This window comes from Apium graveolens, chromosome 9 (genome assembly GCF_009905375.1).
Source record: "Apium graveolens cultivar Ventura chromosome 9, ASM990537v1, whole genome shotgun sequence".
Taxonomy (NCBI): domain Eukaryota; kingdom Viridiplantae; phylum Streptophyta; class Magnoliopsida; order Apiales; family Apiaceae; genus Apium; species Apium graveolens.
The window spans coordinates 125,861,540-125,872,143 of NC_133655.1; the positions used below are offsets into that span (position 1 = coordinate 125,861,540).

The following is a 10,604-nucleotide window of genomic DNA, read 5'->3' on the forward strand; positions in this document are numbered from 1 at the left end:
GCCTGACTGAATTATCATTAACTGTTTCTACTACGGGTTGTGTGTAACTTCTAGACCCATGCTTGATGCAGCATCAGGTGGAGTCTTATGGGCTAAGAGCTACGATGAAGCTTATGAGTTGATTGTACTGATGGCTTCTAATAAATACCAGAACCCAACTCAGAGACTACCTCAGGGCAAGGTAGCAGGAATTATGGAGTTGGATGTAATGAAAGGTATACCTTCTGAGAGAGTATACCTTTCATAAACTTTGCATAACTAGGCATTTTTTCAAGAGCTTCAGCGAAAGGTATATTAATGTGAAGTTTTTTGAATACCTCCAGAAACTTCTCAAACTGCTTATCCAACCTTTTCTTCTGCAGCCTCTTAGGAAAGGGAGGTGGATGATAGATTTGTTTCCCCCCTGTATTACCCTCAGGAGGAGTGTGTTCAACAGTAGTGTTCCTTGATTCCACTTCAGCTTCCTTCTATACTTCTTCTTCATCTACAGCTTCTTCATCCGAAATATGGGAGTGTTCGGGATTTACAACCTTCCCAGGCCTTATTATAATTGCCTTTACCTGCTCCTTAGCTTCCCTTTTTCCTGGTACTTCAACATCACTAGGAAGTGTACCAGGTTGATGATTTAACAAGGCATTGGAAATTTATCCAATTTTATTTTCCAAGGTCTTGATAGATACCGCTCGGCTCTTGCACATGAGCCTCAACTCTTCCAATTCAGATTTTTCATTAGACTGTTGCAGCTGGAGTTGTTGTCTTGATGCATATTACGGTTGCTGAAACCCAGGGGGTAGTAGTGCTTTGCTGGATACTGCTGATAAGGGTGCTGAACCGCATTATGAGTGTTGCTCCAGCTAAAGTTAGGATGATTACGGTTGTTAGGATGATAGGTGGCTGGTACAGGTTGCTGCGACCTCTGAAAGTTGCTCAAGAACTGAGCTGATTCACTAAAAATGGCACACTGATCAGTCTCATGGGCATCAACACAAAGTTCACAGACACTAGTGATATGATTAACTCCATAATTAGACAGAAAATCCATCTTCATCGTCAAAGCCTTAAGCTGAGCAGCTATAACAGTAGCTGCATCCAACTCCAGAATTCCTGCTCCCTTACCCTGAGATAGTCTCTAATTAGGATTCTAGTATTCATTAGCAGCCATCAATTTAATTAATTCATAAGCTTCATCATAGCTTTTAGCCCACAAGGCTCACCCTGATGCTGTATCAAGCATGGGTCTAGAAGTAGCACCCAAACCATTATAGAAACAGTTAATGATCATCCAGTCAGGCATCCCATGATGAGGACACTTCCTAAGCATTTCCTTATATCGATCCCAAGCCTCAGATAAAGATTCTCCAGATTGCTGAGCAAATTGAGTAAGTGCGTTTCTGATTGCAGCTGTCTTCGCCATAGGAAAGAATTTAGTTAAGAACTTTTGAGCAAGATCCTCCCATTTGGTGATAGACACTGGTGGTAGAAAATGTAACCGACACTTAGCTTTATCCCATAGAGAGAATGGGAAAAGCCTCAACTTAATAGTATCTTCAGAAACTCCATTGAACTTGAAAGTGTCGCAGATCTCGATAAAATCTCCGATGTGCATATTGGGGTCTTCTGTCAGAGAACCCCCAAACTAAACTGAGTTCTGTATCATCTGAATCGTGCTTGACTTGATCTCAAATGTATTAGCCGAGATGGTTGGTCGAACAATGCTAGACTGAATATCATTGATCTTCGGTTGAAAGTAGTCCATCAAAGCCTTTGGATTTACTTCTGGTTCTCCCATTGCAATAAGAACCTCTTCTTCTTTCTCAACTAAGATCTCTTCTTCAACTTTCTCCTTTACTACAACTTCTTTCTCAGCTTGATCCAGTGTTCTCTTATGAGACCGAGAACGCGTATGCATACACGCTCGCTAGATTACCTGAAACACGTCAAGGAAATATGTAAGTAACAATGTACAAGTCACTGAACTTTAACGACCAATGATGACAAACACATAAACTAAAAATTAACACTGCAGTCCCCGACAACGGCGCCAAAAACTTGTTAGGGCTACAACACGCGTTAATATTCACACAAGTATACGCGATCGCGAGTAATATATAATTAATTCTAGTTCGTTCCCACAGGGACTGGTTTAGGTTAATTTCAATCAATGTATTTATGCAACACTAGTATGATTATTATCCAATGCTATGATGAATAACAATTTGAGATTGTTTAACTAAGATTAACTAAGAGTTATACTAAAGAACACAAACTAGGAGATTAAAGAGAGTTGAATAATATATGACACAAACATGGGATTCTAACTTTATTAAATACTTCATTCAATAGCTTTTTCATTCTTAACCTTAGCATGTAATGGTGATAACACTAATCAGATAACACGAAACTGATAAACGCCAACTTTCGTTATACACATACCATACTACCAGACATCCACAAAAGAGATAGAAGATGAATAAACACTAATTATATTGAGACTCTATATGTCAATAGAATTTGACAACATAACGGTTTAATGCACAAGTTATCTATCGTGATTGCATATGGCAAGTAAGATGGTTAAAATTACCTATGAATCATGCATATCACATACATGAACCTATGCTAGCATGGGAAGTTTTAAACCCATAAATTCACTTTCGCTTCATTAAAGATTAACACACTATCTTATAAGTTTGCGACGCTCACAAGACGATAAGTAAAACCAATACTAGGTTATTATACAATCACCACACACTAAGGCTTCGAAACAAATTAACGAAAGAAATCCATAAATAAATCTGTTAGAACCCCACGATAACGATTAGCCCATAATCGGACTTATCATCAACGTGGGTACCGATGAAAGCATGGTATAATAAACGTAGTCTTTATACTGAATAAATAAAACCAAGTACGAAACAAGAGTATGGATTCACGAAAACTAGCATCCAAAGTTACAACTTAAAATAAAGAATCACAAGAATAAACTAGATCTTCTTCGCCTTGGTTGAATTGTGCTCTACGTTCTTCTTACGCCTTCTCCTTAAGCTCTGTTACATCTTCTTATGAAAAACGAGCATAAGTTATGTTTATATAGCAGCCCATGCAGAGTAGAAGTCCAACAGATCAAAATTCCAGAAGAAACATGATTTAATTTTCCCGACCTGGCGCGGCCGCGCGCTTGACCAACAAGGGCGCGCTGACATTCTGTCATCCTAACGCGGCCGCGCGCTATCACAGCGCGGGCGCGCCGTCTCTCTGGAGAAATTTCTGACTCTTTCTTTTCTTGCTGATTTGAGTTGGTATTTTCACGAGCTTTTATTCTAGAAACTATCCTAACACCAAATTAGCATCCAAACAATGCCAATGTACCTGTATTCCTGATAAATGCCTGAAATGCAAAAACACTACAAAAACACGTTAAAATACCAACAAGTTGAGTACAAAACATCAATCCAAAGCTTTACGGAGCGTTATAAAGTGTCATAAATGCCACTCAACATACCCCCAAACTTGAACCGATGCTTGTCCTCAAGCATAAGCAGACTCAAAGAACAAGAAATGAAAATACACGAATGTAACAATCCCCATATAATAACTAAACCACGAGCAACATCTCAACAAATACAGTTATTCGCACAAAGATCAATCAAACCCCACAAATCAACTTACAAGCCAGAAACATGTGTGTGTGCAAATGCTTACAGATATACTATCACAACTAGATCGACACTCATGACTCACTAATCATCAAAACAATCGCAAGGTTATAAATAGAATAAAAGCTAGACTCAAAATAACTTATAACACTTCTATTCTTATATCGGAGTTTTACATGGATTCACGCTTTTATTCTCAACACAAAACAACACAAATATGCTTATTTGACCGTACAATGAGTGAGGTCCACAAAAGACTTATACAATAATACCCATGTAGCGAGCGTTAGGTTAGTGGATCCCAGACTATAAAAAGCCTTAGGTCACTAGGCACAAAGTCCCCTAAGAACTTAATAACTCGAGTATTGAATAGTCCACTCGTGATCAATTATATATAAACACATATTTTTTTTTCTGTTTCTTTGTTTTTTCTCAAATTTCTGAACGAGTGCGTTTCGCTCCATCTTGTTCAACCCTAGACTACTCATATAAAATGAGCCGGCTACTAGCCATTTGACACCTAGCCACAACAACTAGCCATGAAATCTAATTTTTAAATATCCATGCTATTTTATCATTAAGAGAATATCCTAAATTCTAAATATAAATAAGCGATTAAACTTTGACAAATAAATAAACCATGACCATGATCTAGCCCTCAAGCACCCTATAAGACTTAGTGAAATACCATTGTCTCTAGCATGCAAATCCACTCGATCAGACTTAACATCACTAAACACGACATCACTACAATAGCATCAGTATCACAAATCAATCAGAAAAATCATCTAAGGGATCATGTTATTATGTAAATGCATGAAACTATATGAACAAACTATCATAAAAAGTACAAAAATAAAAAAAACTACTACATGGCAAATATGCAACTATATGAACTAAACTAGCATGAATATGCAACTATATGCGACTCACATAAAACACATAAATCCTTAACTACTACCTCCCAAACTTGAAATATTCATTATCCTCAGTGAAGGTAATAGCAAGGAATCAGGCATACCTAATCAGAACTAGGATCATCACCCTCTAGGGGTGGAGTGTCAGGAGTGTCTGGAGGTGGATACATCGAGTCCTCACCGAATACTGGCCACTGAATATCAACTCCTGTGGCTCTGAAAGCATTCCCCAATGCCTGGGTGAGGTCATGTGCAAACCTGCTATGAATGTCATGCATCTCATTCATCCTCCTAGCTAAATGCATATACTGCGTCGTACTTAAACAAGCACTGCCCTGTGCTTCCTCCTGCTGCTGTTGCTGCTGTGATCCCGAAGGACTAGCCTCCTCTCCCAACTGAGCTCTCCAAGCTGCTCGACGAGCCTGCGAAGTCCCACCAGCATAAGTCTGATCCGCTAGCCTTCCACCTGGCAGATGGTCATAAGAACATCCAAGTGTTAGGGCAAAAACACGCGCTAATATTCACGCAAGTATACGCGTTCGCAAATAGTATAAGATATAAATTAGATTCATTCCCATAGAGACTGGTTTAGGTTAACTTCAATTTATGCACCTATGCAACAATGTATGGTTATCGCTCAATGTTAAGATAAATAACAAATTGGGTTTTGATTAAACTAAAAGATTATACTAAATAACATTAACTAAGAGAATTGAGGTTGAATTACTATATATGACAAACATGGGATCCTAACTTCATTAAATACTTCATTCAATAGCCTTTTCATTCTTAACCTTAACATGTGATGGTGATGACACCAATCAGATAACACGAAACTAGTAAATGCCAACTTTCGTTGTACGAATACCCTACTACCAAGCATCCACAAAAGAGATAGAAGTTGAATAGACACCAATTATGCTTAGTCCTTATATGTCTATAAGAATTGAAAATATAACGGTTTAATGCGCAAGTTATCTATCGTGATTACATAGGGCAAGTAAGATGGTTAAAATTACCTACGAATCATTCATATTAATACATGAACCTATGCTAGCATGGAAAGTTCTAAACCTCTATATTCACCGTCGCTTCAATAGAGATTAACAAGCTATCTTATATGTTAGCTACACACATAAGATGAATAAGCACAACCACTTATCAATCAATCACCATACACCAAGGTATTGAACAAATTAACTATAGAAATCCATAAGTAAATCCGTTAGTTACCCACGATGATGATTAGTTCATAATCGAACTCATCATCACCATGGGTTCTAATGAAAGCATGATATAAAACAATATAAGAGTACTAAGCTTCAAGAACAAATCGAAAGCAAGCATCCAAGTATCAACTATATTAAAAAAAAGTCTTCTTCTTTGTATCCATCTCGTGCTCTCTAGGTCTTCTTATTGCTCTCCAAGGCCTCCTTTTTGTTAAAAACGTAATTTTATTGATATATATAGGCTTCTGGTCGTTCTGGGCTTCCAGACTCTCAAAATCAGACTGGAATCAGGATTCTGTGAAAATGACCTGGCGCGGCCGCCCGCTATCCCAGCGCGGGCGTGCTCTGATTCTGACCTTCTGGCACGGCCGCCCCGCATTCCAGCGCGGGCGCGCCGTGCTACTGTTCTTTCAGTGCGGCCGCCCCGCTTCCCAGCGCGGGCGCGCCGTGCTTCTGGACTTTTGCTCCAATTTCTTCTTTTGCTTGTAAGTTGAGTTCCGCTTATCAGAATTCGACGATCCAATAGTTCATGCGAAGCTCTCGAGATGCTTCTCAACATGAGAATGGTCTTGGCTTCAGATTCTGACCTCCTTTCAGCATATTACCTTGAAAAGCTTTATTAATCATCCAACTAATGCCTGTAATGCACAAACACAAAAACACATCAAAAATACCAACAACTTGAGTCCAAAACACCAATTTAATCCTGTAATGAAGCGTTCTAAGTTGATATAAAATCCACTCATCACACCCCCAAACTTGAATCGATGCTTGTCCTCAAGCATAAACAGACTCAAAACTACAAAACAAACCTAATGCATGAATGTAACTACGTGAATGTAACTAAATGATAATGCAATCGATCCCCTCAGAATAACCATAACCAAATAAATAAGTCAATGTCTCTAAGAATACAATGACTCAAAATGGAGCTCAAATAAATCCCACAAACCAACTCACAAACTAGAAAGATGCGTGTGTGGATGCTTAACAGATATACTCTCGAAACTAGATCAATAACCATAACTTATCTTTCATCAAAACAATCACAAGCTTATAAACAGAATAGATGTTAAACACATAATGACTCACAACACCTCCTTCCTACTAGAGTTATACAAGGATTCATGCTATTATTGAACACATAACAAAGATGCTTAGTTGGTCGTGCAATGAATGAGGTCCCAAAAGATTTATGCAATAATACCCATGTAGCGAGCGTTAGGTTAGCGGATCCCAGACTATGAAAAGCCTTAGGTCACTAGGCACAAGTCCCCTAGAACTTAATAACTCGAGTATTAAAGAGCTCAGTCTTGATCAAGTATGCATAAACACATACTTTTTTTTCTTCTTTTCTTTTTTTTTTTCTTTTTTTTTTCAACAATTTCTGAATGAATTCATTTTGCTCCATCTCATTCAATCCTAGACTACTCATAAAACTATGAGCCGACTACTAGCCATTTGACGCCTAGCCTTACAATAACTAGCAATGAAATTAAAGTTTTTCTCCAGTTTAAAATTTTAGTGTCCTTTTTGTCATTACGAGAATACCAGAAATTCTAAATATAAACAAGTGATTAAATCTCAACAACAAACAAGTATGATCATGATCTAGATCAAAAGCAACCCAATAAGACTTTGTAATTTTTTTTCTTTCTGGCATGCAAATCAATTCATTAAGACTTAAACATCCCTCTATTCGTCATCACCACACTCAAATTAACATCAACCAATCAATTAGAAATAGCTCAACCTAAGGGATCATGTTATATGCATGCAAATACAACTATATGGAATCACATAAAAAATAAACAAATCTGTCCTATATGAACAATCATACAAAAATATGAATGAAATACAACTAAACATGCAACATAAATCTATATGAACTATATGGACACACACAAACTAATCCTTACATTATCACCCCCAAACTTAAAATTTTCAATGTCTTCATTGAAGGCAATAATAAGGATTCCAGGCATACCTAGTCATCAGAAAGGTCACCCTCTTTGGGTGGAGGATCAGGTGGCCAATAAACCTCGACACCAGTGGCTCGGAAAATAGTGCCCAAAGCCTATATCAAATCTGCAGCAAAACAACGGTGAATGTCGTGCATGGCCTCAATACGCCGAATCAACTTTCTATACTTCTCATCACCAACACCAATCCTATCAACTACCTGCTGCACATGAGAAGAACCCTCTGTAGGCACTGGATGATTCGTTTGGCTACCCTCTACATCATCAAAAATATATCCCAAGCCTTTATCATGTGGTGCACCTACAAATGCTTAACTCAAGTGATCTGGTAGTGGGTGAAGCTCAAGTATGGAAACATCTTCAATAAATGGCTCGTGACACTACTGAGAAATTTTCAGCTCTGCTAACCAAAGAGAATCGAATGGCATATCCAACTTCCTCTTCCACGGAGGTGCATTCAAAACCTGCAGTTGCTCTGCTCCTTTCTTGTCATCAATAACTGATTTCCCCATTAAGGATCTCTCTAAGGTCTTTGACTTTGGTAATTGCTCAATTTCCGAATTCACGACAGAGTCTACCCACTCTACTTTAAAGCACTCCTCTTTAGTTATGGGTAACTTTATTGCCTTGAACACATTAAAAGTGACCTTTTGATCGTGAACCTTCATCGTAAACTCTCCTTTTTGCACATCGATCATAGTTCGGCCAGTAGCTAAGAATGGTCTCCCCAAGATAATGGCTTATCCAACTTCTGCTTCTACAGCCTTTTAGGAAAAGGAGGTGGAGGATAGACCTGTTTCTCCCCTGTATTACCCTCAGGAGGAGTGTATTCCACAGTTTTCTTCCTTGATTCCACTTCTGCTTCCTTCTGCACATCTTCTTCAGCCAAAACTTTAGATTCTAGAACTTGAGATTTTTCAGGGCTTGCAACCTTTCCAGACCTCAATGTAATTGCCTTAACCTGCTCTTCAACTTCCCTCTTGCCTGGAACTTCTGTATCACTAGAAAGCGTTCCTGGTAGTCGATTTAATAAGGCATTCGACAAGTCCAGAAGCACTAATATCCACGAGGATTCATGTTTCATTAAAAGTACCCACACCTATTATATAATTGCTTTGCATAGCTGCATAAATTGAACTTAACCTAAACCAGTCTCTGTGGGAACGAATCTGATTTATATCTTACACTACTTGTGAAAGCGTATACTTGCATGAAGATTAGCGCGTGTTTTCGCCCTAACAAGTTTTTGGCACCTCTGCCGGGGATCAAACCCGGGTCACCTGCGTGACAGGCGGGAATACTTGGATGCTTGTGAGTTATGACAAGCTTGTTTTCCCTGGCAGCGGTGCCAAAAACTTGTTAGGGCGAAAATAAGCACTAATATTCACGCAATTATACGCGTTCCCAAGTAGTATAAGATATAAATCAAATTCGTTCCCACATAGACTGGTTTAGGTTAAGTTCAATTTATGCACCTATGCAATAATGTATGGTTATCGCTCAATGCTAAGACAAATAACAAATTGGGTTTTGATTAAACTAAGAGATTATACTAAATAACATTAACTAAGAGAATTGAGGTTGAATTACTATATATGACAAACATGGGATCTAAACTTCATTAAATACTTCATTCAATAGCCTTTTTATTCTTAACCTTAGCATGTGATGGTGATGGCACTAATTATGAAACTAGTAAATGCCAACTTTCATTGTACGAATACCCTACTACCAAGCATCCACAAAAGAGATAGAAGTTGAATAGACACCAATTATGCTTAGTCCTTATATGTCTATAAGAATTGAAAACATAACGGTTTAATGCGCAAGTTATCTATCGTGATTACATAGGGCAAGTAAGATGGTTAAAATTACCCACGAATCATGCATATCAATACATGAACCTATGCTAGCATGACAAGTTCTAAACCTCTATACTCACCGTCGCTTCAATAGAAATTAACTAGCTATCTTATATGTTAGCTATGCACATAAGACGAATAAGCACAACCAATACTAGGTTATCAATCAATCACCATACACCAAGTTATTGAACAAATTAACTATAGAAATCCATAAGTAAATCCGTTAGTTACCCACGATAATGATTAGTTCATAATCGAACTCATCATCACCATGGGCACTAATGAAAGCATGATATAAAATAATATAAGAGTACTAAGGTTTAAGAACAAATCAAAAACAAGCATCCAAGTATCAACTATATTAAAGAAAACAAAAGTCTTCTTCTTTGTAGCCGTTTCGTGCTCTTTAGGTCTTCTTATTGCTCTCCCAGGCCTCATTGTTGTTAAAAACGTGATTTTATTGATATATATAGGCTTCTGGTCGTTCTGGGCTTCCAGACTCTCAAAATCAGAGTAGAATCAGGATTCTGTGAAAATGACCTGGCGCAGCCGCGCGCTATCCCAGCACGGGCACGCTCTGTTTCTGACCTTCTGGTACGACCGCCCCGCATTCCAGCGTGGGCGCACCGTGCTACTGTTGTTTCAGCGCGGTCGCCCTGCTTCCCAGCGCAGGCGCGCCGTGCTTCTGGACTTTTGCTTTCTTGTAAGTTGAGTTTCGCTTATCAGAATTCGACGATCCAATAGTCCATGCGAAGCTCTCGAGATGCTCCTCAACATGAGAATGGTCTTGGATTCATATTCTGACCTCCTTTCAACTTATTATCTTGAAAATCTTGATTAATCATCCAACTAATGCCTGTAATGCACAAACACACAAACACATATAAAATACCAACAACTTGAGTCCAAAACACCAATTTAAGCCTGTAATGAAGCGTTCCAAGTAGATATAAAA

The 10,604-nt window shown here is 38.4% G+C and overlaps 1 non-coding gene across 1 annotated transcript; it reads left to right on the forward strand.

Moving 5' to 3' along the window:
• Positions 1 to 1,292: 1,292 nt before the first annotated feature.
• On the forward strand, positions 1,293 to 1,399 carry LOC141688523 (small nucleolar RNA R71). Its single transcript, XR_012561961.1, has one exon. It is a non-coding gene; the product is annotated as a small nucleolar RNA R71 (small nucleolar RNA).
• The last annotated feature ends 9,205 nt before the right edge of the window (positions 1,400 to 10,604 follow it).